Here is a 5,185-nt window from a genome sequence, read left to right as displayed (position 1 = left end):
TGAGGAAGCCAGTGTCTCATGGGTGTCCAGGCTTGGTACCATCTGTCCATCACAGGACACACAGACACACACACTCACACACCCTGGACAGGACACCAGTCCATCACAGGACACACACACACCCTAGAGAGGACACCAGTCCATCACAGGACACACACACACTCACACACCCTGGACAGGACACCAGTCCCTCACAGGACACACACACACACTCACACACCCTGAACACAGGACACACACACACACTCACACACCCTGAACAGGACACCAGTCCCTCACAGGACACACACACACAACCTGGATAGGACACTAGTCCCTCACAGGACACTCAGACACACACATTCACACACCCTGGACAGGAACCAGTCCATCACATGACAAACACACACTCACTCACACACCCTGGACAGGACAGCACTCCATCACAGGACACACACACACCAGGGCCAGTTTTCCCAGAAGCCAATTAGCCCAAAAGCCTGTCTTTGGACCCGGAGAACACAGGGAGAACATGCAGACTCCACACAGACAGTCCCCCCCCCCCCCCCCCCCGGGTCCAGACCCGAGCCCGGAGCCCCCCCGCGCTGAACCCCTCCGTACAGACGGCCGCACACAGCTCCGTTGTTCCCGATTCCCGAGGTGATCTGTTAAAAGAAGCCGGTGTGTTGCCTCCAGGTGACATTTCCTACTGGAGTCAGGACTGGAGGCTCTTCTGTACACAGAAGGGGGTGGGGGTGGGGAACAAGCCGCCCAGCCCTGTGGTTGAAGCCGATACCCCGGCTTCTCTCCAGACACAGCTGGGTGAGCTCCTCCAGTCAGTACAGGGGGCTCTACTGTACACAGAGGGTGGCGGGGGTGTGGAACAACTCCTTTGTTCGGGGCCTTGGGGCATTCTTGTTGTGAAAGGTGCTATATAAAAAAACTGAATTGAAATTGAATCTTACAGGTTTGGGTTTTTCGGAGATCTTGTCAGAGATCTTGTCTGACGTGCCATTTCAAAACCGTAACGACACTCCTCACGTCCGAGCGCCGCCGGTCTGTGACGTAACGTATGCTTACACAACCATGACGGTTTCATCATGGACAGCACGAAAGCCCGAAAAGTGGTTGACGTTTTAATTTGGCAACGCCACGATGGATCCCAGTTTTTTTTTTATTTTGGGGGCCAAAGAGGACAAAAAAGGAAACGTCTGGAGGTGGATCGATGGTCATCTCTGCGGTTGTTTTGATGTTCTGGAAAAAACAAAACAAAAAAAAAACGGCTCGCTTGCCCGGGCGTGTAGTGTTTCCACACCCCACGCAAATCAACTTCTCTTCGCCCCCGGGGGCTCGTCGCCCGCCGCACACCTCTCACGTGATAGGGGCTTCCCCCGGCTGTGACGTACTTACCCTACCCCCTTTTCCGCCAACGTCATACCGAAGGTCGCGCTTCGGGCCGCGGCGATGTTGACGGACTGTCTTGTAGCGTGAGAAGGGTTTAAATTTCGACTTAAGGAGTTGGCCATCGTTATATTTCGCGAGGTATCATACGGGGGGAAAAAGAACATTTATATTTACCAACCTACTAGTAATACTGGGTGGATGTCACGTTCCCCAAAGTTCAGTGCCTCTCTCTAATAAAGTAGAAACGCGACATTAAACTCCGTTCGAAACGGGAGAAATCACCAGGACACGATACAACTGACGTCCGGAAAAGAAAAAAAGAACTCCTATTCCCATTTGTAATGACCCCGTCGTGTTTTTCCCGGTGTGCGCTTATCTTTCGGAGACCGTTTCTCTCTGGTGTTGTTTTGCTGTTGGAATAAATGCCGAGGTGACCCTTCTGTGTAGAGTCTGCGTGTTCTCTCCAGCGGGTCGTTTCCTCCACCGCAGGGGCTGGTCGAACCGGGGTCTCCCAATCGTCACAGAAGTGTGTGTCGTTTTGGGTGGTGGTGGGGGGGTGCATCGGGGATACTGCGCCCCGAGGGGGTGACCTCTCACCTTACTCCGGACGAAGGGAGAAGACCTGTACCTTCACGAGTCCGGGTTGTGAAAACTTCTTCTGGCAGTTCAAAACGTTTCGAAGAGACTACAGCGCTACCCTGTTTTCCATTTCTATCGTGTATTATTAGACAGTCATAAGTATCTGTACTGATCACAGAGTCCCCCTCTCACTGCCAGGACTGAAGCCCAGTGCAGAACGAATAATAATAATAATTATTAAGTCTGGACTCTCCACTCAGAGCTCCTCCCAGGTCAGGGGGATCCCCTCCAGCCCCCCCAGTGTGCAGCCCCTACCTGGATGATACTCCAGTCCGCTCAGCACACAGCAGCTCTCAGTGGGGAGGAGAGCAGAGGGATGGAGCCAGTTCAGAGAGGGGGGTGATACGGAGGCCATGATGGGTCAAGACCAGGGGGGGAATCAGGCCAAGACACTGGGATAACACCCCTACTCTTCTCCAGAAACACCCCGGGAGAGACAAACTTTTATTGAGAGACAAACTCACTGTCTGTTCCTCAGGCTGGGACAGTAGGTCACACTGTATTATTATTATTATTGAGAGTCTGGCTCACTGTTCCCCAGGCTGGGACAGGAGATCCCACACTGTATTATTATTATTTAGAGACAGGCTCACTGTTTGTTCCTCAGGCTGGGACAGGAGATCACACACTGTATTATTATTATTGAGAGAGAGGCTTACTCTCTGTTCCTCAGGGGGAGACAGGACATCACATACTGTATTATTATTGATTGACAGGCTCATTGTTCCTCAGGCTGGGACAGGAGATCAGACACTGTATTATTATTATTATAGTGAGACAGGCTCACTGTATATTCCCCAGGCTGGGACAGGAGGTCATATATTATATTATTATTATAGAGAGACAGGCTCACTGTATGTTCCACAAGCTGAGACAGGAATTCACACTGTATTATTATTATTGAGAGACAGACTCACTATCTTTTCCTCAGTCTGGGACAGTTGGTCACATACTGTATTATTATTATTGAGAGACAGGCTCACTCTCTGTTCCTCAGGCTGGGACAGTAGATCACACTGTATTATTATTACTGAGAGTCTGGCTCACTGTTCCCCTGGCTGGGACAGGAGATCACACACTGTATTATTATTATTGAGAGACAGGCTTACTCTCTGTTCCACAGGCTGAGACAGGACATCACATATTGTATTATTATTATTGATTGACAGGCTCACTGTTCCTCAGGCTGGGACAGGAGATAACACACTGTATTATTATTATTGAGAGACGGGCTCACTGTCTGTTCCTCTGGCTGGGACAGAGGATCACACACTGTATTATTTTTATTGAGAGACAGGCTCACTCTCTGTTCCTCAGGCTGGGACAGGAGATCACACACTGTATTATTATTATTGACAGATAGGCTGACTGTCTGTTCCTCAGAATGGGACAGGAGATCACACATTGTATTACTATTATTGACAGATAGGCTCACTGTGTCTTCGCTTGGGCTTGAACAGGAGATCACACACTGGATTATTATTATTGAGAGACAGGCTCACTGTCTTTTCCTCAGGCTGGGACAGGAGGACATACACTGTATTATTATTATTGAGAGACAGTCTCACTGTCTGTTCCTCAGGCTGGAGCAGGAGATCACATACTGTAATATTATTATTGATTGACAGGCACCCTGTTCCTCAGGCTGGGACAGGAGATTGCACCCTGTATTATTATTATTGACAGATAGGCACACTGTGTCGTCGTTTGGGCTGGGACAGGAGATCACACACTGTATTATTATTACTGAGAGAGAGGCTCACTGTCTGTTCCTCATGCTGGGACAAGAGATCACACACTGTATTATTATTATTGAGAGACAGGCTCACTGTCTGTTCCTCAGGCTGGGACAGGAGATCACACACTGTATTATTATTATTGTGAAACAGGCTCACGGTTTTTTTTCCCGGGCTGGGAGAGAAGATCACACTGTATTATTATTATTATTGAGAGTCTGGCTCACTGTTCCCCAGGCTGGGACAGGAGATCCCACACTATATTATTATTATTGAGAGACATGCTCACTGTTTGTTCCTCAGACTGGGACAGGACATCCCACACTGTATTACTATTATTGACAGATAGGCTCACTGTGTCTTCGCTTGGGCTTGAACAGGAGATCACACACTGGACGCGGAGCCGATCATTTGCAATTGGGCTGTGCCGACAGACCAGGACGAGCTCTGTCGGCTCAAAAGCAGCGCAGGACCTGCAAGAACAACAGAAAGCTTAGCATCCAGCGGGGGCTTCTTAGTGAGCCCAAGATCTCATCAAGAATCGGCTCCAGCAACAGGGCTGGGCGCATTGTTCCATTCTCCGACCACTCTCGGTGTAAACAAGTCCCTCCTGGTCTCTGCTTGAATTGCACTTTCCTGCGTTTGCTTTGGTGTAACTGGCTTCCCCTGCATGGGCGAATGTGTAGAAGATCCTTAGTAAGTCATTGAAGAAAACCGAGAAGAGGTCGGAGTGGCCTCTGTCCTTCATCAACAATCCAGTCAGGCAGTACTCCTCTGTAAAGCGCCGTTCGTTCACATCGATTGGCTTTTTTTTGCCTTCATTCGTACAAGTAGTAAAAGCAGACGCCCTTATTCTGCCGTGACTCGGTTGCGGCTACAACGCAAAGTACTGACCACTATACGATCACGGCGAGTTACCGAGACACACGTGGCAGGGCGGAAAAGGCTGTGCTCTCTTCGTGTGACATAATTCGGAAAAGTCCTGACGTTGCATTTCAACTGAGCCCCAGTATACATCGACCCTTCGACACTCTGAGTGACAACTCTCTTGCGTGTTTTCTCATATTTATGTAGTTTGCTTGGATGATGCTCGGAACAGCGGGGTTGTGTGCTCCCATATGGTCTAGCGGTTAGGATTCCTGGTTTTCACCCAGGCGGCCCGGGTTCGACTCCCGGTATGGGAACGTGTCCGTTTTGCCTTCTGCTTTCCAAAAGATCAGCACCGTGTACGAAAGAGCCGCATTAAAACTACTCGAACGTGCAAAAAGTGCGAGAAGAGGGGGCGCTTGTTTCCAACCGAAACTTCTCGCGTGTGAGACGAGCTGGTCATCGCTGTGGGAGGGTTACTCTGGTAGACAGGGCTGACCTTCGGCAATAGGATTTATACTCTCCAAGATGATATTTGCACTTTCTGGAGAGGCGATTTT

The 5,185-nt window shown here is 49.7% G+C and overlaps 1 non-coding gene across 1 annotated transcript; it reads left to right on the top strand.

The window, feature by feature from the left end:
- The first annotated feature begins 4,870 nt into the window (after positions 1-4,870).
- Positions 4,871-4,942, top strand: trnae-uuc (transfer RNA glutamic acid (anticodon UUC)). The gene has a single exon. It is a non-coding gene; the product is annotated as a tRNA-Glu (tRNA).
- Positions 4,943-5,185: the final 243 nt, after the last annotated feature.

This window comes from Lepisosteus oculatus, chromosome 14 (assembly GCF_040954835.1).
Source record: "Lepisosteus oculatus isolate fLepOcu1 chromosome 14, fLepOcu1.hap2, whole genome shotgun sequence".
NCBI classification, from domain to species: Eukaryota; Metazoa; Chordata; class Actinopteri; order Semionotiformes; family Lepisosteidae; genus Lepisosteus; species Lepisosteus oculatus.
The sequence above is the reverse complement of the archived record's forward strand: the minus strand, read 5'-3'. Positions and strand labels throughout refer to the sequence as shown.